General features: G+C 50.5%; 1 long non-coding RNA gene across 1 annotated transcript in view; it reads left to right on the top strand.

Moving 5' to 3' along the window:
* Window positions 1-6,672: 6,672 nt before the first annotated feature.
* The window catches only part of LOC136794937 (uncharacterized), a 49,514-nt gene continuing 39,468 nt past the window's right edge, over window positions 6,673-16,718 (top strand). Inside the window, exon 1 of the long non-coding RNA XR_010842403.1 lies at window positions 6,673-6,823. This is a non-coding gene — a long non-coding RNA (uncharacterized lncRNA). The remainder of the gene's footprint in view (window positions 6,824-16,718) is intronic.

Genomic DNA, 16,718 nt, shown 5'->3' with positions numbered 1-16,718 from the left:
TCTATAAGGGCAGGATGGATAAGTAACAAAATCATAGGTAGATAATGGTATCATCAGAATTCCAAATTGCTTCAGTAGGCGAGAATCACGAACTAGAGGCAACAAGGTAAACTATAATATTGATGGTTCTGCGTCCTGCATTTGGGTGAGAAGGGCCAATGGCAGTTGTGTAGCAGAGACCTGACATTAGACACATACAAAAGGCCTGGGATCTCAGAGAATCTAGTCTGAGCCACAGTGAGATGCAGTTACTGAAATAGCCAACAGTCTTCAAATTGCATGAATGCATTTATAGCATCCAGATTGAGGGAGGGAATAGTTCCCTATCAGGGTGCCACACTGGAAGAAAGGTATTAAAGCACTGGGAAAATCCAGAAGCAAGTGAGTAGGATGGAAAGGAGGCTGGAAGTGATCATTTATAGGATCATGAAAGGAAACAGAAGTAGCTAGGGTCACAGCTTTCTAGATGGAGGACAAAATGGGCCCCAGAAAGCTGGGAGGTACTCACAGGGCACAGAGAGAGAGGAGTTTGGGAACGCAAACTCGTAACGCTGTTGATGAAATCCTGGGCTCACCCCCAAGCTGCACCGGAATGAATCGCATTCTAATCAGCACATAAAGGACTTTGAGAACTGATTTAACAGGTAGACCATGCAGGTCCCAGACCAGTCACTGGGCAGCAAATGTATGGGGCAGATCCAAACAACGCTACAAAGGCTTTGGAAAGTGACCTGACCCGAAGACCGCAAAGATGGTGTGTAGGAACTTGCAGCCTGAACCTACCAAGGTTGACTGTCTGCTGAAACCACAGTATCGATATTTTCTGTATATTTTAACCAGGCCCAGAGTCTCATAATGTAATAGTAAAAATGTGACCCGGAATTACTTGGCATAGAAAGAATTAGGAAAATATCAACTGGTGTGGCAAAAGGCAGTCAACGGACACCAATAAGGTGACACAGATGTTGGAATCGTATGACAAAGATATTAGAGAAACTATTATGAAAATGTTCCAAAAAACAATTGTGAACACAGTTCAAAGAAATGGAAAGAACTGAAAAGTGAAATAGCTGAAATAAAAAACTCACTGGACGGGCTTATTAAGATAATATAATTTGTTCCTAGGATAATGTATTAATTATAAGTGTATATAATTTATTTTTTTTAAACAGTGACTCTTGTTAATGTTTGAAAACTCCTGAAAATTTAACAGTCAGCTCTTGTGAGCCGATAAAAGCCAGCTCACAGCACAACTGTCTACCGTGAACAGTCTGTGTCAGTGAACAGTAAGACAGCCTGCACTGTAGGACTCGCTAGAGAACTGAATATAGAGGCGGACACTGTGAAACACCAAGTGGGGGCTGAACGTGCATTTCTAAGTGGAATTGACGTGTGTCCTGGGAATGAACGTACTTGGGAAACGCTGACCCAGACAAACAACTAACCCCGCACGCTCCCCCGGCTGCGCTCTCATCTCTCTCTGGCTCTGCAGCCACCTAATCCCTGCCATCCGCCCAAGCCCCAGGCCTTCAATCTTTTCTGTGTCTTCTTTCTACACGCTCCTCTGTAACTCATCTCTTGGCACAAAGCAAGCCCTCATTACTGTTTTTTTCATAGACGGCAGCCAAGTTTCAAATTTGGACTTAACCAGTAACAATTTTCTCCCATTGCCTTTTCCCAGATTTAAGAGAGAACCTCAAAACTGTCTCTCCCAGTATCCATATGCTTTGCAGCTGCTAAATCACAGACAAGATGGAGACCATCTCATAAGCTTGGCAAGGCAGACCTCTGGCAGAGTGTCAGACGCCAGTTCCCTTCCTGGTGGCCACATGATTTGTCCTCAGACCTCTGTGTTGACCTTCTTCCCACCTGAAACCCTCGTTAACAGGAGTGGAAAGAGCCAAAAGTCCGAGATGATGTGATTTCCCCCTTGGTTCTCGGGTGGACAATCCATCACAGGCTATCGTCGGCATCCCCGGGTCTTGTTTGGGAAACGCTACTTTTTATTACTTTAGAATATGTTTATGTCCATGAATATCATCCCGAACTACAGGAATTTGACTCGGTAGCTAACGTCTCTTCATTCGCACACAGCTCTTTCACCCGTGTTGGCAATTTTCCTGAAGAAAAATGTTGCCCCTGGTGGAGGGGGAGCGTCTTTCGATGTTGCCGGCGTTTCCGCGGCAGATGATGTGCTAGAGCAGAGCTGCTGTCCGGGGGTGCGGGCCCCCTCACCGCGGCCCGGCGTGCGGGCTCTGAGAGCACTTGGGGCCTGGGGCGTGACGGGCGGGCGGGGAAGAGTTTGAAAGCCTGCACACCTGCCTCTCCCTCTTTGGGAACCAATATTTAAACTTAGGCCGGTTGGAATAGAGTCAAATTCAGAGCAGAAGCTGATACCACAAGACGCCATCTCTCCACTCCTTTTGCGGGCACTTTAAAGTCGTAATTTAGACTTCGGCAAATCGGTGTTAAGGCAGATTTGTTAACACACTTGCGGATTTTACCAAGATCAGGTGGTTGGTTTGCTTTTCTGCTCGCTTGTTCAAGAGGGTGGGATTGTCCGCACACACAGTGCAATCCGTCAGAGTCAGCATCGGGTCTCTTTTCTATAAATCGTCACACACTTCCTTCCTTTAGACGTGCGGCTATTTTGGAATATGTAGATTTATTTACTTTTTAAACTACTTCTAAAATTTGTGGTCTCATCAGAGGGACAAATAAGTTCCAGCATTTTTCCTCCTTCTTTGCGCCTTTAGCTCCTACGATAGAGCTTGTCGGGCTGCCTTGCCCAGTCAGAAACACTGTTCTCAGCGGTCGCGTTTTTGAGAACCTCTGTTTGTAACGCTAATCATAGTTTCAAGATCTGGGACTCCAGTTAGTCATAAAGAGACCCTGTAGGCTGCAGAGGGTAGGAATAATAGATATATCAGGTATTCTAAGTATTTGCCAGTCTTAATGGGCAAAATATAACTATTTTTATTTCAACCAGCTTCAGTGTTGCTGATGGTTTGCAAATACATCGCATACCTGTGTTCACATTGGTACCTCAGCTACGTGAGCAAAGTGCACCCCCATGAAAATGAATAAAATCAACGTAATCCTTTTGAAAAGAAAGAACGGCAAATCTTACCCCGTGGGGCTTCCCTGGTGGCGCAGTGGTTGAGAATCCGCCTGCCAATGCAGGGGACACGGGTTTGAGCCCTGGTCCCGGAAGATCCCACATGCCGCGGAGCAACTAAGCCCGTGTGCCACAAGTACTGAGCCTGCGCTCTAGAGCCTGAGAGCCACAACTACTGAGCCCACGTGGCACAACTACTGAGCCTGTGCGTCTGGAGCCCGTGCTCCGCAACAAGAGAGGCCGCGATAGTGAGAGGCCCACGCACCGCGATGAAGAATGGCCCCCGCTCGCCACACTAGAGAAAGCCCTCGCACAGAAACGAAGACCCAACACAGCCAAAACTAAAATAAATAAATAAATAAAAATTAAAAACAAAACAAAACAAAACATGGCTGCTTCCAGGAGAGAGAAAGCAGAGCAGGGATCCAGACCATGTTTAAAAAATAAAATTAAATTAAATTAAAAAAATAAAAATCTTACCCTGCGTATTGTACGCGGTGTTTGGCTTAACTCAATAATAGATATATAATTTGTGATGGGTTAAAAATGAAGTTATCTTTCTTACAAAGATGGTTGTATTGCTGCTGTTACTGTTAAGAGCTAAGGAAAATCTTCCCTTTCATGTTTGCAGAGTTACACGCCCGCCTTTAATCTGTGGTATCAGCGTTTTGTCCAAAAGCAGTTGTTTTTGAGAGAGGATGGTCCAGGCGAGGCAAAAGGAAAACAGAAAATTCTTTTGAAAAGAAAAAAGTGAATCTGAGCTGTATATTTAAAACAGAGAAACTAGCACTTTCCAAGGTAAATGAAAAAGAGCTTATCTTATTTTTCTCGGAAAGAGAAGATTTGAAAGCTAATCCATTTATGATTTTAAAGTCATAAATGGATTGGTAAAATAGTGATAGATTCAGTGTTATTTTATAGTAGCACGGAATTTAAAAAATAGGAACTCCTACAATATTATTTCACCCAAAGCATAATAAATACAGAGAGGAAGGTCACTGGAGTTGATGATTTATAAAATACTATAGCTCAAGAGACCTCTAACATGGTGAGGAAAAGCTTGAAAAGGGCCTTATTCTGCGCCGCGTGTGAAACATACCCTTCCCCCCATTAACACGAAGATGAATCAAGGGAGGCCAGCTTTGCCTTTTTTCTTTCGGGTCAAGGAAGTCACTGAGATATAATTTCGTGTCCTACTTTGAGAATTTGGGATCCGTGTTATCCTGATTTAGGCCGTGTTTTGATGGATTATCCTGGGAAAGGAGAGTTGCCACGGTGCGCGGCCAGTTTAATTCCTCAGGAAAGCGACGCCGTGGTTTCGTATGTCTCCCGCGAAGTCCGCGCCGGGGAAAGGAAACCTGAGCGCGAGGCTGGCCCCGGGTGCTGGGTTTCTAGGAGCCAGGGCCTCACCTGACAGGTAGACACTAGCGCCTTCGAGTGATAGATCAGACTGTGAACTTCTCTCGGGCGGGGGCCGAGGGGCATCAGACAGGAAGAAAAGATTCTAGGTCGAATCAAGCTTCACGCTTTTCAACCGTATCCAAGAGTCACGTGTGTTCTCTTCAGTTCCTTGCCCTGAGGACCGGCCTTCAGGGACTTGAGTCCAGGCCCAAAGCCCTCTAGAGGGTCCCCTGACTTCGCCATCTGGGACCGGCCAGGACTGGTCGAGGTGTCCTCTCCTGCCGCAGGAGGAGATGCACTTACTTGTGCTTAATTAACAGGGAGTAGACCGGTGGCCTCTCAGGGCCTTCAGCAGTCACCGTTACGCGGTGGTGCTGATCTCTTCCCTTTATGCTCCCCTAGTCTGCTGAGCAGCCGCCAGCTCGCTGGATGTAGCTGCGCGCGTACGTAGTCTCCGAGCGAGTGTTGACCCCGGCAGCGCGGCGGGCGTGGTGCCCTGGGGATGGCCGTCGTTTGCTGCCCGCTGTCTGAAGCTGTACGGAGTGTCCCCGGTGCCCGGCTCCTGCTGTCGTGGCTGCTGGGGCCAGCCAGGCTCGGTCCCAGGGCAGGGACGCTACTTGCTAAGCGACCCACACCACCTGCTTCGCTTTGATCCTGGAAAAAACCAGGAAGCCGCTAGAGCTGGGTACTCTGCTCAGATGGCCAGGATGGAGCAGAGTTAACGAGGAACAGCCGCCCAGTCGCGGAAGCCACCTAGCGGCTGGGCGTGCGGGCCTCCGGTTTACACCTGCCTTGGGCGTGTCTGGGGCTGAACCCCGCTGCCCGCGGTCAGCCTGGCTTCACAGCGACGCTGCGTTTTCCATCGAGCGGGATGTTAGACTAGCCGAGTCATCTCCACCCGGCTTTTGACAGCAGAAGAGGTTGGGAGGGGGAAGAAGACCTGTCTCCGACTTCTCCCAAAGCTGAGGAGCTGGCAAGTGTGTCACTCCTTGTAAACCCAGACTTTTTACGTTTTCATGCAACACAGACAAATGGGATTTTAGACCTGAAGTTCCAGAGAGAGTGCTTAGCAGGGCCGTTCTCTGCTTAGGTCATGCCCCTGGTGTCCAGGGAGAAGGCCTGTCAGGTTTAGCAAATAAAACTACAGGAAGTACAGTGAAACCTGAATTTCAGATAAACAACGAATAAGTCTTTAGTGTAAGTATATCCCAAACATTGCATAGGACATACACTAAAACATGACTTGTTGTTTATCTGAAATTCAAGTTTAAGTGCGTGTCCTGTATTTTATCTCGCAGCCCTCCTAGGGGTTCATGAAATGGGCCTGGATTACTACTTGCGTGTAGTTCTGGAGTCCTTTGGGCACGCTCTGACAGGCCCACGCTTCCCAGAATGAGCTGTCAGTTTGCTTAGGTGACACGGGGAGAGAATCTGGCAGTGAGAAACTGCAGCAAGAGGTATTTTCGTGTAGAAGCAGCAATCTACTGTGGGAAAGAAAAAGGCAAGTATGAATCTGGGTCTTTAGAGTTCAGGCTTCAGGGAGGGGAAGCCCCTCGCAGAGATCTGATGTGTAGTGGTTGAAAATAATATTCAGCTGTCACAACTCGGTTTAAAACTGTGTCTTTCTATCATTCTTGCCAGGCTCACACCCTGTGAAAGGCAGGGAGTATATTCTATGACACCAGGCTGATTGCGGCCAGATGTTAATCTCGCTGTTTATTTTATTGCTGTTATATTATCTTTTTTACTGCAGAACAGTGACATGTAATGAAGCTCCTAATACACAGTAGTCAAACCCGGCAAATTACAGGTCTGGGAAGCCTATGTCCATCTTGAAAGTTTTTTTCAATACCTTCCCCCCTTTTCTAAAATCCACTCATTTATCTGATAGCTAAGAGCCCTGCATTCACACTCTGAAAAAACATCCCCGACTCCTGGGGAAAATACGTTGATGTAGGTATTGTTTTCGTCATCGGACATCGCGTTCCCATTACGACGGGAAAGAGGCCTCCCCGCCGAAGGGGGGCTTCCCGGAGCGCGAGCTTTGGCTGCGGAAACACGTCCGGTCCCACAGCGCCCCCTGCTGGCCGGCAGCGGGAGTGCGCACCTGTGGGAAGCTGCCGGAAGGAGGTCGGCCGCCCGCACCCGCAGATTCCTTCGCTGGTCCAGGCACAGGCGATGGGGGATCGAACATAAGTGGGTGGTTGGAATCTGGCCATTTTGAGGAAGAATAGCACAGACGGCGTAAAGAAGTGTCCATGACTCTAGACGGTAAATAAGAACGAAACTCTGAATCGTCTGAAAGTGAGTATTTCAGTATGACGTCGTTGCACAGCCTTGGAGGCTTTCCCCTCTCCTTTGCGTCGGGAGGGATGCTCGCAGGCAAAGAAAGTTAAAATCTCGGGCGCGGTTCTCAAAAGAGGGAGAGGCGGCTGGGTCCGGCGCCGACCCTGTAAGCGCAGGCAGGGGTTCAGTTTGCTCGGGGGCTGCAGGCGCCTGGGTGTCAGGGGGGCGGCAGGCGTCCCCTTGCTCTGTGCTGAGCGCGCCTGCGATGTCAGCAGGCCTTCGGTCCGCGCGGCCAGCGCCGCGGCCCACCTCCCCTCTCCTCTCGGGCGTCCCGGTGTCAGGGGACCACCTGGTCCAGCCTCTGGTCTCACACTCCGTAAGCCCCAGGTGACTGCTCTAAAGGCACAGTGTCATCTCTGTCCGGATATTTTATCTCCACCGGCCTCGGTGTTGCGAATGACCTCGTAGCTTATTCTGTTTTTAAACTTCTCGGTTTTGGTGGCAAAATTGACCTTCAAAGAGACGTTACACGGAGGGTGGGTTGTCGTAGAGGGACTTGGGATGTGATTGCCCGGGTGCCGGGCCAAACCTGCTCAGATACTGGGTTTTATTGCTTTTAGAGTCTCTTTGGTTCACAGAAGTGTATGAAGTCAGATGAAGGGTTAGTCTTGGTCTGCTGGTGAGTTATTCTTCCACGGCCCTGGTATGTGAAGTCGAGGGTAAAGCCTTACACTCAAGGCGGGTCTAGAGCAAGGTTGCTGTTCTTTATGGCCTCAGGTAGACCAAGTTAACCTCATGGCCAAGTTAAGATGCTTAACAAAATGGAACGATCTTTTAGTAAAACTAAACAACAAGGCAGATAAACTCGTTACATCTCAGATACTTTAGTTTTCTTTCATAGGCCAGAGAACTCTGAGGGTGTTTAATTCTTCTGAGTCTTAGGTTTATAAAATTGAAGAACCTGAAGACAAAAATCCAAAAAACAAAAAAATCAGACTCGGGTTGACTGTCCTAAAAGGTAATGGTCCTTAAAGCATCTTCATAGTTAGGGCCGGGCTGCCAGACTTTTAAAATAAATTGTGGGAAATAGAGCGATAGAAACGAATTATGTGTGGAGAGTATTCTCTCAGAAATCTCGTCTGGAAATCTCATTAGGAATTAGTTGCAAACCATACTCCTTCACCCATGTTGTTGGGCTTATTTGGTCACTACTGTCCCCGTGAAAGGCAGCTGTTGGCCATTTCGCCTCTGGTTTGCTGCGGCCAATTTCCATAAAGTTCGTTTAGCAGTCAGTTCAAACTTTATTAAGACTCTTGACAAAAACAGCTGCTAGAAGTGCAAAGGAATGTAATGAAAAACACAGGGTCAGAAACAACCAGAGTCTATAAAAGCAACATCCCCAGTGCCCACGCCCCCACCCCAGGGGGTTGCAAAACTGATCACAGTCTCTGCCTGGACCGTGGGAGCCCCGAGTGGGCAGACAGCAGGACCCCAGGCTCAGCCAAGGCTCTGAGGCTCGAGGCTGCCTGCCATCAGCCAGCTGATAACCTAGTTAGGGTCCGGGCAGGGTGTCAACAAAAGAGCAGGACCAGGGCAGGCTTGGTGGTCCTACAGGGTGAGGAAGCACCGGTGCAGATTCATTTTATGCTGGTTTTATTATGCAGTAAAAAAATCTCCAACACGTACTCATTTACTAAAAAGAAAACAATAAATGTTCAGTTGATCGTAGTTTCCATATTCGCACAAAGGGGCACAAATTAGAATCGGCCAAAGGCTCTGACATGCGCTTGGAGATCTTGGGGAAGATGTGGGTCTGAGTAGAAACATGCAGTGGAGGTCAGTGTGACAGCCCAGCTCGGTTACGCTTTGTGGCTTTGGGGCATCTTCGATATGTACTCCATGTGCTATTAAAATGGCATCTAGATATTTCAGGGAAAAACGGGAACACAATAACTGACGTTGCTTTCCACAGAGGAAGCAGAAAATTAGAAAATACAGTTTATCTTTGTGATTTTTGCCTGAAATCACAAAGGAGGCAATTTGAAGAGGCTGGTGTGTGATAATGGAAGAAAGGGAAGCAGCAGCTCTCCCCCTCGGCCCCCTGCCCCTGGCCTCCAACACACAGCCCGAGGGAGGAGAGAGCCCTCTGCAGTGCCAGGGCGGGGGTAGCCCCATCCTGTAGCCGCTCGTCCCCCCACCCGCTCTCTCACTCACTCGTTCAGCAGACACGGGAGCGCTTGCAGGCGCCGCCACGGTCCCCGCCGTGAGGACAGAGCTGCGCAGGAGCCCGCCCGCCGGCAGGTCCCTGCTCAGAGGAAGGCGGACTGCCTCGGACCTGAGGGGCTGAAGGGCAAAGACAGGGCAGCAGTGGACCGAGAGCTGGACACGAAGCAGGTCAGGCAGGGAGGAGGAGGTGGAGGAGGCCCAGGCTGGAGGCTGCCGACCCCGCCTGACAGCGGCCGTGTGGCCGGAGCCTGGGCTGGACGGGCGGATGCGGCCCCCCGCTGCCTGGCCCGGGAAGGTGGCAGGGGGCTTCTGCTCCCCCCCCCCCCCGCCTGGCTGCCTGAGGACCACCACGACTTCGCCCTTCTCCAGAGTCACCACTTGCTGGAAGTGTCACCTGTCCCCCCCGCTGCTGAATCTTGTTTAAGGACAAGTGAACACCCTGGTTGTCCAAGTTCCCCTGGAGCCACAAGCTGGGCTCGTGCTGGTCTGGGTCCTCACAGAGGCTGGGCGGACGCCGCTCAAGCCCTTTCCCTTGAAGGCCGGATGCAGTGAAGGCACCAGCCACGCCCACTGCCAGGCTCTGTCGCGCCAGCGGGACGGAGGCCCCTGCAGACGGTGGGCGGCGTCCCTGGGGCTGGGGTCACGGCGCTTAGCGCCGGGCTTGGGCGGCTCTGTCCCCTCCAGAGGCCACATCTTTGGTGGACATCAGCCTGGTTGGGAGTTGCAGATCTTTTGTGTGTGTGTGTGTGCGTGTGCGTGTGTGTGCGCGCACACGTGTGCATGTGTGTGTGCGTGTGTGTGTGTGTTACCTATTTCCAGGCAGGCTTTGTTTTATTGTACTTTTGGGCTTCACAGATATGGAGTTTTTTACGAATTGAAGGTTTATGGCAACCTTGCATTGAGTTAAGTCTGTTGGCACCATTTTCCCAGCAGCACTGGCTCACTTCATGTCTCTGTCCCATTTTGGTAGTTCTTGCAATACTTCAAACTTTTTCATTATGACTATATTTGTGACAGTGTCTGTGATCGTTGATGTTACTACTACAATGTGCTAAAGGCTCAGATGTTGGGTAGCATTTTCTAGCAATACAGTATTTTTTAACTAAGGTAATGTACCTTGTTTTTAGACATAATGCTGTTGCACACTTGATAATCTACAGTATAGCGTAAACACAGCATATGCACTGGGAAACCAAAAAATTCGTGTGACTTGCTTTATTGCAACTGTCTGGAGCCAAATCCACAATATCTCCAAGGTCTGCCTGTATTTTTTGCAGTTTTATTGAGATAGAATTCACATAACAGACAATTCACCCGTTTACAGTGTGCAGTGGTTTTCGGTATGTTACATTATTAACTTTAAAAAGTCCTGGTAAAGTCTGCACAACATAATTTTTTGTCATTTTAACAATTTTTAAGTGTATGATTCAATAGCATTAATTACACTCACAGCGTTGTGCAGCCGTCACCGCGTCTGTTGCCAAGACTTTATCCTCACCCCAAACGGAAACTCTGCCTAAACCCAGAAACTTCTGCCGAACTTATTAGGCATTTACTTCACATTCCCCCTTCCCCTGACCTCTGTAACCTCTAACCCTTCTGTATGTATGAAGTTGCCTGTTTCAGACACGTGTCACGTAAGTTGAATCATGCAGTATCTGCCCTTTTGTGTCTGGCTTAGTTCACTTACTGTCTTCACCCATGTTGTGGCCTGTGTCAGAATCTCCTCTCTTTTTGTGACTGAAAAATATTACACTGTATGGAAGACCCCACTGTGTTCCTCCTTCACCTCCCGAGGGACAGTTATTTGGGTTGCGTCCGTCTTTTGCCCGTTGTGAATAACGCTCATGTGAACCTGGCTGCATGAGCATCTGTTCCAGTCCCTGCTTTCACTTCTTTTGGGTGGAATTGCTGGGTCATACGGTGATTTATGGTTTGGGGGGAAACACCAAACTGTTTTCCGTAACTATTTTCTATGCCCACCAGCAATGTAAGAGTTCTAATTTCTCCACATCCTTGATACTTATTTTCCATCAAAAATATTGTTATAGCCGGCCTAGTGGGTGTGAAATGGTTTCTCACCGTGGTTTTGATTGCATTTCTCTAGTGTCTAGTGATGTCGAGCATCTTCTCATGTGCTTGTTGGCCATCGGAAAATATTCTTTGGAGAAATGTCTATTCAAGCCTTTGCCCGTTTTTAAGTTGAATTATTTGTCTTTGGGTTGTTAAGTTGCTGTTAAGTTGTATATACCCATCACTCAGCTTCAACAATGATCAAAGCATGGCCAATGTTGTTTCAATTTTACCCCACCCACTCTCTTTATATATTCTGGATATGAAACCCGTATCAGATACACGATTTCCAAATGTTTTCTCCCATTCTGTAGGTTGTCTCCTCTTTCTTGGTAATATCCTTTGATGATGCACAGCTCTTTCAAAGATGGTAAAAGGGGTTTTATTCCTCCTTCTCACCCGTGGCTCCGTGCTGCCCCTTTGCTCCAGGACGGCAGGTGGTCCAGTGAGGGTGGGAGAGGAAGGGACAGATGGAGGCCTTCTCGGTCTGGTTTTCTCAAACAGGGGCTTTCTTTCCTGAGGGCGTCACCCCGTAGAAGAGAAGATTCCCCGTGGTGAATTAATCATTTCCCACTTTCAAAGTAAATATCCCAGTCATCTCCTCACTCCTGAGCAAAGGTCCTCGCGCTGCGCGGCTGTGTCTGTGCCCAGCGCCCCACGTGTCCGGCCGCCGCCTGCCCCCGGGCCATCGTGGCTCGCCAAGCCTTTGTCTCCCCTGTCCTCAGGATGGGGAGGAGATGTGTGAGAGTGTTTCCAATTAAGTCAGGGTGTGGGAACCTAGTTCTGCGATAAAATGACAGGAACCTCAAAGCTGGGGTCATTGCAAAAGAGGCCGTTCATGTTTTCCATCTGAGTCCAAGACTGGACTTGGCCTTCTGCAGAGACTAGTCAAGTTCCATTAACGGGGTCGGGCCACTGCAACTCCCAGGCCCCTTCTCAGCCTGCTCTGTGCCCACACCTGCCGCCAGCCCCTCCATCAGCCGCTCCCAGCTCGATAGGTCCAGAGGGAGAGGCAAAGAGAGAGCCCTTCCCCCGGGACCGTGCCAGGGAAACTCAGCCAAAGCTTTGTGCTTTTAGTTTTTAACTTTCATTGTGAAGAGTTCTAAGCACATGCAAAAGGAAACCTCCAGGTACTCACCACCCAGCGTCAACAATTATCCAAGTGTGGCCGATCTTGTTTCAGTTTCACCCCGCCCACTCTCCCTTGCCCAGTACCATTTTGAAGCAAATCCCAAGCCTCATATAATTTCATTCATGAAGCTTTCAGATTATATCGCTAAAAGACATGAACTTGTGAGTATAAAGCTATAAATCCATGATCACACATTCAGCAGTATTAACAGTGGTTCCTTATCATCTGACAGCCTCTTCACTCACATTTCTAAATGTCTCGTCAACGTCTTTTTAATGGTTCTAAGGTCGGTGTGTTTGAGTCATGGATCCCAAGAACGTTCACGCGTTGCGTGTGGTCGGTACGTTTCTTTTCACCTGTAGCTCCGTCGCCCCATCTCCCTTTTCACCCCACAGACGCATGTGTTGGAGAAACTGGGTTGTTCGTCCCGTGGAGTTTCCCATAACCTCAGTCTTAACTGCGTCGCAGCGGTTGACCTATCTCTCTGCTCAGTTGGTGGTCGAATCATACCGTGCTGACGGTGTTACGGACAAAGTCCGTGTAACTCCTGAGGCGTAGCTACACTGGGCTGTCAATAGACCAAGTCTGGTTCCGGAGAGCGTCGCCGGTGGCAGGTTGCCGAGAGGTGGTCCCCACTGCGGCCGAGGCCCCCACGCTGCTCCGGCAAAGGGGAGCGGGGGTCCTAGGGAAGGAGGTTGGCACGGGGGCGGGATTCAGGAGGACATTCACTCTGTAGTATCTGAAACTTTTATGAGGATATATTTATACAGTATTCGTGAAATACAAAAGTGAGCTTTGAAATAACGAAGGGGAAACAATGAAGACGGTGCATCGGTTTGGCACGCGTGCTCGACACGGGGGTCGGCGGCAGGGGTGTGAGATGCGCGAGAGGAGCCGGGGGTTCCGACAGGGGACAGGACTCCCCCCGGCTCGCCGTCAGCCTCCGCTCCCCCCTCCAGCTGGAGGCACGCGGGGAGGGGCCCCGTCCTCGGGCACGAAGCCCCTCTGGCCAGACGTGCGGGCACAGCGCCCCCCGAGCGCCGGGGCGACCCGCAGCCGCGCCTGCTCGGCAGCCTTGCGGGGTCACGGGCGAGGATGCAGGGGTGACCCGGCGCCCTGGGCGCCGCCGGGCCAGCAGCTCTGCCGGGAGGCGCAGCTTGCCCTTCAGCGGCGCGGCTGAAACCCCTGGAGGGGCCGCACCTGCCCCCCGGCTCCCTGGACGGAGGACACAGGCCGGGACGCCAGCGGCCCGGCCCGAAGGCGGGGAACCCGCGAGGCGGAGGTGGGCGCAGCTGTCCTCCCTTCGCCCGGGGGAAGCAGTTCGTACAGGCACCCCGTCCCTCGGGGAGAAGAGGGTGGGTGCGGAGAAGCTGGGGAAGGCTTCCCATCTTTTCCCTCCCGAGGAGTGCGCTGGAGACTCCATCCCAGGCCGTTCCGCCAGGAAAGCCTGCGCAGCCAGGAATAAACTTGCCCCCCGGCTGCCGGAAGTCGCCCCCCTCCGCAGGCACTCAGAGGAGGAACCTCGTCCTCGGAGGCCTCCCCGGCCGCCACCCCACCCGGTCGGCCGTGGGGCTCCGAGCGCGGCCCGGCTCTCGTGCCGCACGGCTCAGGGGCGCCCGGCGGGCGGGAGGCCAGCGGCCGCGGCCCCGTGGGGACGGGGAGCCACGCAGCCCCCCGCGGCGACCACGCGGCCCCACGGCGCCCTCTCTGCCAGCAGCTGCCCGCGGCGGGCGTCCGCGGGCCACCCTGCGCGACGACCGCCGGGCCACCCGGCAGGACACCCGTGCTCACGTCTTAAGTGAGGCTCCGCCCGCACGGTGGCAGTTGAGGCGCGTCCCCCCACGTCTTTCTTTAAATCAAGCGTGAGTGGCGCTCAGCGAGAAATCAGAAGAGGCAAATCCCGTGGTTTTCAACATTTTTTCAAAGTTTTAAAATTACACTAACTAATTTTGCAAATACAATTGAACACAAAACCAAAACGTACCCGTGTATGTCCGTTGGTCCCACCTGGGTGGGTCCTTGAGCTCTGAATCCGTCACCGGCTGGTGGGTGGGTTAGCTCGAAGCTCCGCCCTCTCTTCAGTGAGTGTTTCTTTGCCACCTCAAGGCCTTTGTGAGATCTGGGTGTCCATGGAGCCCCAACTCTCACCTTCTCGGTTCAGGGCACGCGTGTATCTCCTAATCAGCCGGCTTTTCAGGCCCTTGGGTTTTAGTTCTCTGTCCAGCCCCGGGGGCTCTTTCGTGTCTTCCTGGGGCCCTCGAGTCCCATCTTCAGACCCTGGGGACCTTCTAGGTCTCGAGGTCGTTGTCGCCCTTACTCTGCCTTCATTTGCACCCTTTCCTTGTCTCGTTGGCTGCCGTGCTCAGTTAACTGATTCATGTAAACGAAGGGATCAGAAAAGAAAACATAGCGACAAAATCAGGGCAGAGCCCAGAAATGAAGGAGGACTTTATGGTTTTAACGTCTTGATTGTTCAAAGAACATTATTTTCCCCATGGCTAGGAATGAAGGTTGTTGATGTATATAGATAGGCAGGGCTCTACTGGGATATGGTTATTTATTTTAATTTTATGATTGTAACTTCTTAAGTTAAGTCATCTCAAGGCACAAGTACAGAGGAATAACAATTAGTTAATTGAAATATGTGACTGGTATAAAATTACCAGTTTAAAAATCAGTAAAACATTTGAAGATCTTTCTTATTCATACAAATCAGGACTTTGTCTTGGCCAAGGACCCAGTTGCAAAAGTAGAGGGTAATTCAACCTCATGTAATTCCCCAGTTCAAGCTGTGATGGTGGACGTCCACTGCACTCATTTTATTTTGACATGGGGCGGTTAACCCAAGCTCAAGGGTTTGATAACCACAGTGTACATAGCAGGCCTGGAAACACGAAGCTTGTTCATTGTCTCAGGATCAACTTTTACAGCAATAAAAGCCAGAGAAGGGGGGAGGGTAGAAGAAAGAAAAAAGCAGAAGGAAAAGGAGAAGAAAAGGAAAAATCCTTGGCCGACATTGTTCATGGGCGGGCGATTTTTATTAAAACAGGGCTTGGATCAACTCTGGAAAGCTTGATAAATCCCTGATAAGAACATCCCAGATGTTCTCATGAACTTTCTTGGGGGGTTTGTCATTTCAAGTTCCTGCGATTTGCCCTGCGGCCAAAGATTGGGACGTTCCCAGCATCTGCCAGTGATTCTTCAAAGAAGCCCCCTCCTCACCTCTGGACGTTGATGCCAGCTGGAGAGGCCGCAAACTGGATCAGCCTGATCGAAACTGTAGTCGAGCCTGGAAGCAATGTTCCTGCTCACTTTTCCAGGAAGCGTTCCGAGAAAGAAAGGATTCTTGGGACCCTTCCACACTGCGTAACAGGGGCGGGTGGGTCTGTGTGCGGGCAGAGTGCGGGTTGCCTTCTACGACCCCGTGCATTTTCTTTTCTTTTTTTTTTTTTTGGGGGGGTGGGTACGCGGGCCTCTCACCGTCGGGGCCTCTCCCATTGCGGAGCACAGGCTCCGGACGTGCAGGCTCAGCGGCCGTGGCTCACGGGCCCAGCCGCTCCGCGGCATGTGGGATTTTCCCGGACCGGGGCACGAACCCGTATCCCCTGCATCGGCAGGCGGATTCTCAACCACTGCGCCACCAGGGAAGCCTCCCCATGCATTTTCAAGTCCGCTTCTTAAAGGCCTGAGCAGTGGAGAGTTCTGCCCAGAACCATGTATCCACAGTTGGCTGCTTGACGTCCCAGGCTTCTGGGATTTAGAGACGAATACAGCAGTGTCTGTGTTTTGGGGGAGCTTACAGGACGCAGAGGGAGATGTGTGTTAAGCTGACAGAGACCAGGGCATTCTCTCCCTAAGGCTCCGGGATCTCAGGTTAAAGTTCCCATCGTTCGGTTTGATGGTTCTGACACCTAGGATTTTGTTCTCCCGTTGTATATGTGAGTTCACTGAAGAAAGATTGGTCATTAGCTATTTGTCCTCATCTGATTGCTCTCAGTTTTGTAAAAGGTACAGTTGGGAAGAAGAAAACACCTCAGATGATATGGCTGGATATCAGTCATCTGAGCTACGTTAGACCTTATTCAGGAACAGGTTCAAAGTATACCCAACAAATTCTATTGTCCTACCCAAAGAGCATCAGATTTCATCATTGAATTTAGAGGTATTTTACTTCAAATGAAGGTATATCCTGGTCTAAAAACAGAGAGAGGTCAACCTTCAATTAAGGTTAACTACAAAAAGATGGATTTGCGCTAGAATCCGCTGGCCCAGCCCCCTGCTCTTAACGCCTTGTTGCTGTTGTTACATTCATTTCGTGCAGGAGTAGACCTGGACGAGGGCTCGGTCCCAGGATGGCATAGAATCGTTATTTGAAAGCCAGTGCTGGCTGGTTGGTAGTGGCTGCCTGGAGCCCTGAGTGCAGGAGGACTGAGTTCACGTTGGAGCTCAGTGCCATGATTAATGAGTGATGGGGAAGGGTGG

This window comes from Kogia breviceps, chromosome 10 (assembly GCF_026419965.1).
Source record: "Kogia breviceps isolate mKogBre1 chromosome 10, mKogBre1 haplotype 1, whole genome shotgun sequence".
Lineage (NCBI taxonomy): Eukaryota > Metazoa > Chordata > Mammalia > Artiodactyla > Physeteridae > Kogia > Kogia breviceps.
This window is presented reverse-complemented; position numbering and strand designations above follow the sequence as displayed.